The sequence below is a fragment of the Diabrotica undecimpunctata genome, chromosome 6, assembly GCF_040954645.1.
Source record: "Diabrotica undecimpunctata isolate CICGRU chromosome 6, icDiaUnde3, whole genome shotgun sequence".
NCBI lineage: Eukaryota > Metazoa > Arthropoda > Insecta > Coleoptera > Chrysomelidae > Diabrotica > Diabrotica undecimpunctata.
In genome coordinates, this window is record NC_092808.1 from 34,273,204 (window position 1) to 34,288,169 (window position 14,966).

The 14,966-nt window shown below is 32.3% G+C and overlaps 1 protein-coding gene across 2 annotated transcripts in view; it reads right to left on the bottom strand.

Moving 5' to 3' along the window:
- Window positions 1-14,966, bottom strand: part of LOC140443381 (uncharacterized) — a 742,015-nt gene that overhangs the window by 474,875 nt on the left and 252,174 nt on the right. For both annotated transcript variants that reach the window (XM_072534614.1, XM_072534615.1), the window contains exon 3: window positions 9,639-9,699. The gene's annotated coding sequence lies outside the window, so the exon portion shown is untranslated. The remainder of the gene's footprint in view (window positions 1-9,638; window positions 9,700-14,966) is intronic.

The following is a 14,966-nucleotide window of genomic DNA, read 5'->3' on the forward strand; positions in this document are numbered from 1 at the left end:
GACTCCAGTTGCATTTTGAAGAAGCTTGTGCCAGAGACATAGACTGTTTTCCTTTTATTAAATAACTTTTTAATAAAGCCAAGAATTACTGTTACACTTGTTTTAATGGTTTTTTTTCTATAAAAACTGATATTGTTAGTAGTTATTTTAGTTACAGAAAAACACCATAAGAAAACTTTTCTATAAAATATAGTTGTTTAATATTGTTTGGAAACTATTTAGCTGAGTTATTAATAAAGCCATGAAAAAAGTCGTAATTAAGATAGACCAGATAGAACACGTAGATGGATATACATATCCGGGTCACAATGTCAAGGAAAGCAAAAAAATAAGCAGACGTGTAAAAATGGGATGGGAAGCATTCGGAAGACTCTCAGACGTACTTAAAAATAAAAATATACCTCAAAGACTGCGAACCAAAGTGTTTAATTCCAGTATCCTACCTCTACTTACATATGGAGCTCAAATCTGGACATTCACTAAAATAAACATGGAGAAGATCAGAAAAACTCGGAGAGCTATGGAACGACAGATGCTGGGTATACTCTCACTCAAATACCATAAAACCAATGAAGACATTCGTAATAGAACAAAAGTAAAAAATGCTGTCGAACAGGCAGCTAAACTGAAATGGAAATGGGCTGGATATAACGAACGTCTTAAGGACAGCCGATGGATAAAGAAATCGGGATTTGGCGGCCATATGAAGCCAAAAGACCACGAGGAAGACAGCAAATGCGCTGGAGCGACGATATTAAAAGAACTGCATTACCAATGTAGAAACGTCTTACAAACAACAGAGATGAATGGCGAGAATTAGGAGAGGCCTGTATTCATCAATCCGAATAGAGAGAAGGGCTTAAAAAAAAGAAATCACATATGATTAAGATAAATCAAGAGGGCACTACAAGAAGAAGAATTCTTCTTCTTCTTGTAGTGCCTATCAGTTTCGGATATTGGCGACCATCATGGCAATCTGTATTTTGCAAACAGCTGAAAAGATTTTTGGTTGTTGTGTTGAATGACGTACGTATATTTTTCAGCCAGGAAATCCTACGCCTTCCTCGTTTTCCTTCTACTTTTCCTTGTAGAATTTATTGCAGCAAACCATATCTTTCGCTGTTTCTCATGATGTGACTGAGGTATTATGTTTTGGCTGTTTTTATTGTATCTTTCAACCGTGACTTTCAACCCTTACACCGACAACTCTTCTCATAACCCACACTTCTCAAATTCGCCTCATCTTCTTTATCTGACCTTCCTCTATAAACTTCAACACCTTAATCCTTCTCAACAATTGTTGCTTTTAAACAACTATTCTCTTTACACTATTGTCACAACCCTCCCTCCAAATTTTTCCGCCCCTATTGTTAACTTCATAACCTACCATATCTATCATACCTCACTATTTCATCATTTTTACAATCTTCACGTTTACATCATATTCCTGTCCATTCTTTTTTCTTTTGCTAGTTCTCTGTCATTTCATATATCTACCATCCACTCGTTAGTTCTAAACTCAGTAACCATTTAAACATAACCCAAAAATTCATCAGAATTCACTATTTCCCACTTTACCAAAACCCTTAATCAACCATTGCTCCCCTCTTTTAGTCAACAACTTAGTACAGAACACTCACAAATAAAATTTCAGGCTTTTATGTACCGAATTTAATACAACCAAAATATATTTTGGTCAGGGCGCTAGATGCTTTAAGCATGAAGGACCTCTATTATCTCTAATTTGTTGATTAACTCATTTATTTTCTTTTAACCCCCTCTCCTTTATTCTTTAGTCATTTCCTTTACTTTTATTCTTATCAAGTCTCTGAGGAGTTCAGCCTTTTCAATTTTAAATTAATTCCATATGTTATAACTTTAATTCCTTCAGCCGGAAGATTTTTAATCCCTTTTCTCAATCTATTGGACTCACTTATATTAAACTTTTTTACTATACGAGCAGTATTAAACAATTTCATTTAAATACGAAGTCTTACATTAGCTACAAATATATACTATTCAATTTTCCTTGTCCTAGATGTGAGCAACATAAAAGGACAATTCCATATATTTAAGGTAATTTGTCACAAATTACACTTTTTAGACTACACTCCATACGACAAAGAGTAACATAAGCTGTCTAATGCATACGTCATTCTCTTAAACATGACCTTTAACAACATCAGTAATTTTACATCTTTTATATCCAATATTAAATAATTAAAAAAAATTTTAAATCCCAACACCTGGATTGCTGTTATCATTTTAACATCATCAAAGTTTTGAATCTTTTGGCTGTAGTAATGCTATGTTTAACTAATATTGTTTCATGGTACATTGAAATTTTGTTTTTGACACCGTTCATGGGTATCTTGTCAATCAGTTACCAGCTGAAGTCCGTTTGAAGAGGTTTACTCTCCGGACACTGGAACTCACTTAAAGCATGGGTGTATGTTACCTGAAGTAAAATTTAATTAAAATATTAAACATCAAATAATATTATCAACATCATGTACAATCTTTGGTAACATAATATATTTTAAAGGGTTTTTACCCAAATATTTTGGTGGCTCAGGCATGGTAACCTGTAAGTATAACCATTTTGCTTTTCTAACCTTAGTCAAAATTTTAAACCACGTTTGCTTTAATTAAATGGTTTATACTTATTTTAGGTATTTTAACCTGATGATCGAACTGTTGTTCCGAAAACGTTCGTGTTTTTAATGTAGCCCTTTTAAGGGTTTTTATAAAATATACCCATATACAAAGATTAACCTCTTTTTGTGATACGTGGTATACAGCAAGCTGCAGGAATTATTTTCCATGTGGATTTTGTTTTTATTGTGGTTAACAAGTATTTTCCTTTTTGCATTATTAATAAAACAACAAGAATAAAAAATATTGAACAAAAGAATAATCAGAAAAATTGACAGCACACTTGAGGAATCACAAAGCGGATTCATAAAAGACAAAAGCACCAATGATCATAATATTTACTACAAAACAAATAATAGAAAAATATCAGCAAATGTATTTGGCGTATATATACCTAGAAAAGGCTTTTGACTCAGGAAATATTAGAGAAGAGAGGTATTAATAACAAAATGATATGGAGTAATTAATAAAATTTAAAACAGCAATATGAATAAGGTCATCAGTAAAAAAAAAACACATCAAAATCATTTAATACAAACGATGGTCTGAGACAAGGAAGAGGATTAAGTCCAATGTTATTTATAATACTTGGATGAGATAATAACAGAGTGTAACGTAAAGGTGAAACATGAATGTGGGTTATCTTCTTCTTCACGTGCCATCTCCGCGACGGAGGTTGGCAATCATCATGGCTATTCTGATCTTAGATGCTGCTGCTCTGAATAGTTGCATAGTCTTGAATAGAATAGTCTGAAATGTGGGTTATAGAAATTTAAAAAAGTAGGTATTTCAGAAGGAGCATTCGCCGGAGACGTCGTCAGATTGACTGATGAGAACGAACTACAAGGTAATATGGAATGAAGTATTAAAAAAATATGGAATGACAATGAATAATAAAAACAAAAGTTATGGCGATAAGAGGAAAGAAGCATAAGAAAAATAAACATAAAAATAGAAGAAGAAAATATATAATACGCACGAACCATTCAATACTTAGGAGAAGAATTAAAAAACAACGGAAGACAAGAAACATATAGATATTAATCATATAATTAAAAAAACTATGAACGTATACTATGCAATAAACAATAAATTCATAAATAAGAATGAAATATCAAGAAAAACAAAAACTAATCTATGAGGTAATGACCCTATGAGGTTGAGGCATAAATAAATTATTCTGTTTCTTTTTTCTATCGTTTTCCTTGTTTTCACACTTACTTTATCCATATTTTATGCAAGTCTCCATATGTTCTCGCATCTCTATAAATTTGATTGTAGATTGGTGCGACATAAGCCACTCTTATTTTCCTTTTCAAATTCAAGTACAGTAAATGTTATTATATTATATTTCCACTACCCAGTTTGTTGTTATACTACTTTTTTTTTTTTTTTTTTGACACTGTAATGTAATCTAATCAAATTGTAATTTGAATGTGTACATGTTCAAATTCTGTGAAACTTTCTGGCGTTTGCATAATTGTCACCACGCCATCGATCCAATATTTCATGCTTACATTCACATAGAAACACCAAATATTGACAGGTTCCCGATTATTGCCAACCTTATAGCACTGCTTCCACAAAATTTCATTAGAGCTATTTTATCGCGAACTTAATTGCGTAATAGACGATAATGAACGAAAATGCACAGTTGCATATACAATTAGCAGCGTGTTATTTGGTTCTTTAGAGTTAAAGTTTTGTTTATTTTTATTAACTGTAATTATTGCATCCGAAAAAAGAATTTGGCATACGAATTTATTGAGATTGAAGTTTTATTTATTCTGCTATAAGGCTAAATTTTAACCACCGAGAATTAAAAGAAATATACCACAATGTAAACAATGTCAAGAATATGGTCACACTAAAACGTACAGCAAGAAATCAAAAAATACGCCAGGAACTTGAACTAACTGCAACGGAGACCATCCTTCTAATTACAGAGAATGTTCTGTTTATCGTAAGCAACTAAATGTCAGATACAATGACAAATCAAAACAAATCACCACTTAAAATCCTGTGAACAGTCTCAATGTAAATATATTTACGCAACATCATTCTTATAATTTCAACAGAATCATCAGTTTTAGAGATGCTGCCAGTGGAAACATAAATGCAGATAACAAAAATAACAACAATGAATTGGCAGATAAACTATCAAATTTCCTAGACGAATTCAAAAATATGTTCTCTCAACTCTTAAACCATAAAACCTTAAACTTAAATAGCATGATTTTAACCATGTTAACTACAGTCATTTACAAAAAAAACAAAATAGCTTTCAAGTTACTACGAATTGCGTCGTGGAATGCTGATGGAATTTCAAACCATATACTAGAGATATCACTGTTTTTAAAAATGTATAATATAGACATTCTATTAATATCTGAAAGCCATGCCACACAAAGAACAGTTATTAAGATACCTTACTATACTGTGTAGTGTATTATGCAAACCATCCAGACGGAGGAGCACATGCAGGTTATGCCGTTATAATTAAATAAAAAATTAAACACTATGCAGTCCAACCTTATATTACGGAAAAAATTCAAAAATCAGTCATTAAAATCGAAACAAACACCTCTCTAAGTGTATCATCAGTCTATAGCCCATCTATGCATCCAATTTCAAGCGAAGAGTATCATGATTTCATACAAATTCTTGGATCCAAATTCATAGTAGCAGGAGAGTGGAATGCCAAACACACCACATGGGGTTTCAGGTTAATTACGCCTAAAGGTCGAGCATTAATGATTAATGAATACAATCCAACAAAATAACTTTAGATACTTATCAACGGGAGAACCCACATACTAGCCTACGGATCCCAACAAAATCCCAGATTTGGTAGATTTTGCTGTAACGAAAGGGATAGCTGACATTCATAGTGGAATAGAGTCAAACTTCGATTTAACACCAGAACACTCAAACTCACAACTAAAGAAACAAACTGGGATGTTTTCCAAAATTATGTAAATACAAAGATTAGACTAAACAGACTTAACAGGTGTGCAAGAAAACCATAATATCCCCCTCCATATAAGAGAACTTGTAGCAGAAAAAAGAAGAGGTCGACGTATATGACAAAAAACGAGAAATTCACTACATAAAACGTACCTTAACAGGATAAGTCATAGACTAAATAGAGCATTACATGAAGAAAAAAACGACTCTTTTCAGTTTTATGTTTCGAACCTTTCACATGAAGACCACTTTATATGGAAAGCAACTAAAAAATTTAGACGACCGACAATAATAAATTCACCTTTAAGAAAAACAGATATGACCTATTCGCAGAGCATCTTGCAACTGTATTGGCAGCGCCAGATAGTAATAATGATGACGATAAAGATGATGATTTAAGAATGTACATCGAAACTTCATGTCAACTATCTCTTCCTCTGACAAGATTTACTCCAACAGAGGATCGGCAACAAATATAAATGCTTAATCCTAAGAAAGCTACTGGCTATGATTTAATAACAAGAGAATTACTTCAGAAGCTACCGAGAAAAGTAGTGGTGTTATTAACAATAATATACAACAGCATACTACGTCTTCGATGCTTTCCAATACAATCGATATTTGCTCAAGTTACTATAATTCCAAAACCTGGTAAGCCCACAACGCAAGCAAATTTATATCGCCACATAAGCTTACTCCCAATAATGTCGAAAGTAATGAAAAGCTACTATTACATAAAATCAGCAAGTTGTTCCCATAAAACGAAATTATACCACAACACCAATTCGGATTCAGACCTGAACACTTAACCATCCAACAATGCCACAGAATAGTAAATATAATTAAAACAATTCTCGAAGAGAAAATGTTTCGCACTGGAGTGTTTCTAGATATACAACAGGCATTTGATAGATTATGGCATAAAGGTTTCCTCTACAAACCTGAAATTACACCTAACAGACCAACTATACTTTATATTCAAATCGTTTCTTACTGACCGTTACTTCCAAGTCAAAATTAAAGACAGCTATTCAAATAACCACATCATACAATCTGGCGTACTTCAGGGTAGCGTTTTGGGCCCATTTCTGTATCTGATATTTACAGCAGACGTTCCAACCAGTAATGATATCTTCTTAGCTACTTTTGCCGATGACACGGGAATATTGGCAGTGGATATCGATCCTAATGTAGCAACACAAAAAGTACAAAATAATTTAGTCCAATTACAAAACTATCAGTGTTAATGCTAGCAAATCAGTATAAATTACTTTTACGACAAGAAAATCTATATGTCCACAAGTTTATATTAATAATACTCCCCATTCCTTTAAAACCAGTTGTGAAATACTTAGGATTGCATCTGGATGAAAAACTTACAACACATGGACAACATGGACAACACACATTAAAACTAAACGGAAACAACTAGATCTTAAACTAAAAAATATAAACTGGCTATTTAACAAAAGGTCTCAGTTATTTCTTGAAAATAAACTGCTTCTGTACAAAGCTATACTTATACCAGTTTGGGCATATGGAATAGAACTATGTGGCTAAAGTAAATCATCAAATACGAAGATACTTCAAACATTCCAATCCAAAATACTCCGTATAAGTAAAGCACCATGGTATGCATCTAACCAAACACTTCACAGTGATCTGGACATCCCATTACTTAAGGACATAATAAAGAATCACTCAATAAAATATAAAAATCGCACCACTTATCACAACAACGAACTGATAAATAATTTATTCACTCAACCACTTGCCGAAAGAAGATTAAAGAGGGTATGGCCAGAAGTCCTACCGCAATAATACTTAGAGAACCTTCACTGGACCGTACCTAACTCACGTTAATATACTTTCAGACTATTTATAACTTTATTCTTATTACTTTATACTTATTACTCTGTGTATAGAGTAAATTGTAAACATGCAATGTAACAATAAAAAAATGAAACAATGAAAAACAAACAATGAAAAAAAATTTTTTTCAGTTTCATTTAAAGTTATCTATGAAGTCTAACTGGACATTTAAAATGGCGACATTACTAAGAAGAACACAGTCTTATTATTCTTTTTTATCTTTCATAAAAAACTGTTAATCTGTTGATTCTAGTAATGTCGAGGTTCTCAGAAGGTACTGATAGTAGCCATTTCTCAATATTTTTTTTTGCTGGCAAAAAAATATGTTCTCCATTATATTCTCCATAAATATTTGTGGTAGCTTAGGTTCATGCACTCGTTTTAGGTAGGTGATTGTACCATAAAGCATTATTATAATACAGGTGACACTCACAAGGAAAAGGCATATATGGTTAGAATATGTTCAAAATGGAAATAATAATCACCCAATGTGAATAATTTATGTCTTGCTAGTTCCTGGAAGCAGTAGGTGACGAAAAACAAAGAAGGTTTGGCAGGAAGGCTTGGCACGACATGTATGCGAAGAAGATTGATACTGGTATAACTTAAGACAGAAACTTATCGAGAAATGTAATTTTGGAAGCGGTCTCCATGACAATGATGCATGACATTAATAAAGTGTTACGGACATTAAATTTATGCTACAGCTGTATTTTTTTAAAGCCTTTTCTCTATTCTGATTGCCGAATATAGGCCTCTCCTAATTCTCGCCATTCATCTCTATTGTTTGTAAGACGTTTCCACATTGGCCCTGCAGTTCTTTTAATATCGTCGCTCCATCGCATTTGCGGTCTTCCTCGTGGTCTTTTGGCTTCATATGGCCGCCAATTCCCGATGTCTTTATTCCATCGGCCATCCGTAAGACGTTCGTTATGTCCAGCCCATTTCCATTTCAGTTTAGCTGCCAGTTCGACAGCATCCTTTACTTTTGTTCTATTACGAATGTTTTCATTGGTTTTATGGTCTTTGAGTGAGATACCCAGCATCTGTCGTTCCATAGCTCTCTGAGTTTTTCTGGTCTTCTCCATGTTTATTTTAGTGAATATCCAGGTTTGAGCTCCATATGTAAGTACAGGTAGGATACAGAAATTAAATACTTTGGTTCGCAGTTTTTGACGTATATTTTTATTTTTAAGTATGTATGAGAGTCTTCCGAATGCGGCCCATCCCATTTTTACACGTCTGCCTATTTCGGTAGTCTGATTTTCTTTGCTTACCTTGAAATTTTGACCCAGATATGTATATTATGTATATTCGTCTACGTGTTCTATCTCTGTCCCTTCGATGTTTATCATAGATTTGTCATCTTTGTTTGACATTAGTTTAGTTTTGTTGAAATTCATTTTCAGTCCTTTTTTTAGGGATTCTATGTGTAGCTCCTCAATCATCGTATTCAGTGCATTCCACGTGTCGGCTATTAGTACTACATCATATGTGTATCTAAGATGGTTCAATTTCCAGTTACAGCTGTATTACATTGAATATATTTTATTACAGTCTCTGAAATATTTTTACAATTAAATTGTTACAATTAAAAATTATATCTAGGTCCATTGTAATTTTAAATTCATTTTGTTTTAATAACCGAAAAAATATTTTTTATATTTTTAATGATCTTGTAGAAACTTTTTTGTTATTTATTAAATCAATAAAAACCACAAAATAATTCTGAACAATTTTTAGGTTAAATTATTTCTCTGTGATATATTACGAGTAGATCGACATTTCAATATTCACGATCGCTTGATAAAAAATTTATAGGTAAACTCTCATGAGTTAGTATAACGCACCATCCTCACACGTAATTACATTATTTGGCAATAATAGTTATAAACTGTATATACATCATGTAATATGTAGCAGCAATCAATAACATGACATAGGCAACAGCATAGCGGCTATTGCGGTGTCGCTATCGAACATTAAGTAACGCTTTGTCGAGATTAAGGACTTCCTATTCGGTATTCGAAAAGCCTGTTTCCACTTGACTTGGAAAATTTCCAAAATGTAAGTTTATATTCCCCTTTTGAATTATCGTAGTAGATTTATATTATTAAGAAGTAAATAATTAAATATTATCTTACCTTTAATCCAGAGCCGGATTCTGCATAGACTCATATGAAGTTGAATATATTCCAAATAAATCTGAAAGAGAGACATTCTAGATTATGATTTATCCAATTAAAATCTACCAAATATTAAGAATATAAGAAGCTATATTAAATATAAAAAATGTTGTACATAAAATACATCTGAAGCTTACGGTGAATATTTTAGTTAATCTCTAACAAGAAATTGGGTAGGGTGACTCATAACTGTAACATACTAATTGAACAAGATTAAAATCAAATACGCCGCTTGATGATAAGAAAGTCAAAATAATATCGGTTCACAGCAGTTTGATAACTATCTGTACATTTTAATGGATAATATGTGGTCCTTTGCAGTGAGCCAGCTGTAACAACAGACATATTAACGATAGTGAAAATCGATACGTCAAATAAACTTATTTTTAATATATCGTTCTAGACATTGTTATCAAAATACTATGACCAGTACTCCAGTCACTCGGGTTCCAGTCACCTCCCCATTTTGTCAGACTGAACCGATTCACTTAAAATATAGAGAGATGATGGGAAATTGCTTAAATAACAATATATATATATATATATATATATATATATATATATATATATATATATATATATATATATACATATATTATAACGTATAACGTCGATATGTGCTTCCCCCAGGGATGGTTGCCACCCCTTCTCGGGGGTGGAAATTCTTTTGCTCAAAATAATCACGGGAATCAATAGAGGATTAACCTGGCGTTACATATATGTAACGCAGAAACCGCTAAAATCATCAGCCTGAAATTCGGAAAGAGATTCTAATGTTAACTAGATGGCGATGCATGACTTTGAAGAGACACTTTTTTATTAGTTTTCAGCGTTTGGTTCAAGGTTTTGACCTAACCTGTTTATTTAGTTGAGTGTTTGGTGCGACGGTGTTTACTATTTTTGGTAAAAATGGATCTCAAGTTTGAGTAAGTATATTGTTACTATTTTTTTGTTATTCTATTTTGTTTAAAGTGTTTTCAATTGAGCATAAACTAATGTCTTTTCTTATTGATAATACAAATTTTTCGAAATTTTATCCTGGTTTTGTAAAATATGCCTTTCATTTTGGTGTTATATGTAATATATGTAACATGTATGTTATATGTATGTATAAAATATATGTAACGCTAAAACGCTAACGCTAAAAATACGAACTTTTAGAATTTTAACGTTTTTTTTTTGTTCCGGAAAAGGGTTTTCTCTTCAAGAAGCGCTGGAGATGATTGATGCCGATGAATCTTTAGACTTTGATGCTATATATACTGAACCCCCAGAATTTAATGTGCTTAAAAACGAGGAGTCTGGTGATGAGGAACATTATGATTTGAATGGGTTGTCCGGCAGAATTCTTAGGGCACCTGTTGAACTTGTTTTACGAAATAGTGAAAGAGATTCCGAAATATATAATGATATCGACGAGTCTGGACCTTCCAGATCATCAGCAAAAGTTAAAAAACAAGTGAAAGAAAAGATGAAGTTTTCCTGGACCAATGGTGATTTGATAAGTCAAAACGCAGCTTTTTTTTCTGCTAATTTTTTTTATTTCTCAAACCTTTCCTCAGTTGAAATTTTTGAAAACTTCTGGGATGAAAATATAATTTCCCATATTACAGATGAGACTAGAAAGTACGCTCTGTTTAAAAACGCTCAAGATCCAAATATCACTAGAGAAGAGGTAAAGTGTGCTCTTGCTATTCTAATTTTGAGTGGATACAACCACAAGCCAGCTAGAAAGTTTGATTGATAAAATTTCATTCAGTGATCATTTATATCAAGAAGCTTGGAATACGGTACTGGACAGGTTTGACAAAAAGTATTTTTTAGTAGATAATCATTTAAATTCAATTCTTAACATAAAACATTGTTAGAAAAATCTTTAATATTTTTCCGTAGATTATTAGTATCAAACGTATCAAAAAAGTCTTATATCTTTAAAAAACAAAGGTATCAAAAAAGATCAGTTGTGAAATTTTTAAATATACATTTAGTTCAATCCAAATTACAGAAAAATACTTTTCGAGACTGGAAAGAGATCAAATTTATCGATGAACTTCCTAACATGGAAGAATTTTTAGAATTTCTTAAATCAAAATCAGGTATATTAGAAATCATACACAACACTACAAATGTAAACATTGATTCTAAGTCTAATATCAAACCAAACAAAACAAAAAATCATTCACATTTCAATTTAGCAATTTCCAGCCATAACTCAAACAATAATTACAAAAAATGTAACTTTTGTAAAAAAATACCCATACAATATATATAATTGCTTTGATTTCTTAAAACTAAACATAAATCAAAGAAAAAAATCAATTTCACACGTACAGTTGTTTGAAAACTGTCTGAGGACAGTTTAAATCATGCTATTTAGAGCCTTGCAAAAAATTCAATGCAAAACACAATTCATTGATTCATGAACAATGCAATAATCCAGTATCTACTAATTTATTCATACAACCTGAACATTCAAATGTACAAATTCTATTATTGTCTGTCTTACACTGTCTATAGACAGTGGTTCGCAAAACAATTTAATCAAACAAAGGTTTTGCAACAAAACTGTTATACCTTTAATAGATTCAAAACTATCTATAGTTGGAATTCATTAAATAACTTCACATTAAAAAAAAATGCAATTTGACTATTTTTTCTAAAGTTGATAATGCTGAAATGCCTGCAGAAAAACTAATCCACCCATCCTTAGTCGTCCCTAAAAATATTCAATGCATAGATGAACAATTATTTGAACCTGGAGAGATTGATATGCTATAGGTGCAGATCTTTTTTGGGACCTTCTTACAGAAGGAAAACTATATCTAATTAACGGGTTACCTATTTTGCAAAATACTAAATTAGGCTGGGTTGTTTCTGGAAAAAGTTCTGTATCAACTTCATTATCCAGATGCAATTTTCCAAATACAATTTAGTCAGAAGATGCCCAATTAAAAAGATTTTGGAAACTAGAGGAAGTTCCTGTAAATTAATTCTTCTTCTTCTTCTTCAGGTGCCATCTCCGCTACGGAGGTTGGCAATCATCATAGCTACTTTAATTTTTGAGACAGTAGCTCTAAATAGTTGTTTTGAGCTGCATCCAAACGATTCTCTCAGGTTCTTGAGTCATGAAATTCGTCTTCTTCCGATGTTTCTTCTGCCATCTCTCTTTTCTTGCATTATGAGTCGCAGTATGCCTTACTTCTCGCCCCGCATCACATATCCGAGATACTGTAGCTTTCTTTCTTTAATTGTAAGTTCAACTTCCTTCTCTTTACCTATTCTTCTCAGTACTTCATTGTTCGTAACTCTATATACCCAGGAAACCCTAATAATTCTTCTATAGGTCCACATTTTAAAGGCGTTAAGTCGTCTCATTGTGTCTAGATTTAACGTCGATGATTCCACTCCATAGTATAGTATACTGTATACGTAACATTTTGTTGGGTGTACTTTAAGAGCTAATGTTAAATCTTTGCCACAGAGGACCTTTTTCATTTTCATAAAATTAGAACGTGCTTTTTCGATTCTGACTTTGATTTCTGCAGTGTAGTCATTATTTTCTGTTATAAGTGTTCCTAGGCAAGTGTACTTTTTCGATCTGCTGACCTTCTACTGTCAAGATTTCGTTAGTATTATGGTTGTTTTTACAAATTTTCATAAACTTCGTCTTTTTGATATTGAGCGAGAGTCCGTACTCCCTACTACACATTACTATTTTACTTATGAGTCTTTCCAGGTCTTGTAAACTATCGGCTATTATCACTGTATCACTAATTACATGAATTACAAACACAAATTAATTCTTGACAAAAGATTAGTCAGATTATTGCATTATTTTTATACAATTACTATTAGAAATGCAGGGCCTTTTGATAGTAAAGATATTGTTAAAACTATGTATCTCCTGTTGTATTAGGTGGTTCATTCAAAGCAGCCTGTTTCAGGTTAGCAGCTCATTAATGTCATTTCACAAGCAATGAATGAATTGTTATTAATTTTAATTCATAATTTACGGATTTTACATTGTAAAAAATTATTTTTTAACGTTATTTACGTCATAAGCTGTGGTTTCTAAGCTTTGAAAATTTGTATTAAAGTATAAATTATCATTGAATATGTTTATTTTACTCAATTCAATCAGATTTTAATGCATAGCCCACTTCGCTCATATATAACTTTTGCAAAAGAGGGTAAGACAAGCTTAAATCCAAATTATCAGCTAAATCCATGCAGACCCACAAAATTTTGAGGTAAGGTCCTATTTTCCGCCCGAGTTACTGGGCTACAGTGACATGTAGATAACACGTAGGAAATATAGTAAAAAAATCTTCTCTCAGTTATCTAGGTTAGATCGTTAATTAGTATTGTAAAAACATGTTATATTAATTTTAGTTTATTTTTGGTTTTTACTAATATTGGCTTGAAGCTTATGTGACAGACTGTACTTCTTGCCTCAAAATATTTGTGTCATGAATACCTTATAAGGGCCTTGGGTTATAACTGATGCAGGCCTGTCGACAGTTTTAGATAAAAATTCAAACCAAAAGAATCACAGATGTGTTTTGTGTTCTCAACTTGCAAGCCGAATGTGCGTTTGTGTGTGGTTTCGGTACGCTAACGATCTCTTCCTCTCAAAAATGCAGTGAAAAGTGCATTAGTTTTCGCTCTATTCACGCGTCCCAAAAACACTATGTAAATGTTCTGTATGTTTTGTAAATATTCACTAGTTATTAAATGTGTAGTATCGATTGATTACGCTTTATTTCTCGCTAAGTATAACCCGATTAAACCAAACACATAAGGAATCATCGCCGTGAAGTCTGCTTACGTATATCGAAGGAATCTCGTTAACAGTCCATGGTCCTAAAATATTTTGGTACTGTACCCGCTAAGTAAAGGAATTTAATCAGCTTTCCCCCAACAGTTGGTGGAGATCAGACAAAGTTCCATCAATTAGACAGGTACAAATTGCGTTTATGTATTTTGTTTATTATTGAACATCAATTCCCACCAAGTAAGAAACAGTAATTCCATAAATAAAAATTTATCAAGAACAAATGTCTACATGGACATATTTCCAAATCTATATAATTAGTTTTTTCTGGAGCTAAAAAAGTTAAAAACTGAAGCACGTTGTTTTTTAGCAATTAAAATTAAAAATCCTCGCCTTTAATAACCACGCAGATTATCCGGAAAATAAAATAACGACTAGCATATTCGGACATGTGAAAATTTTCACAAAATTTCTATTTTAATGGTATTTGACCAAACATATATCTCGCTCCA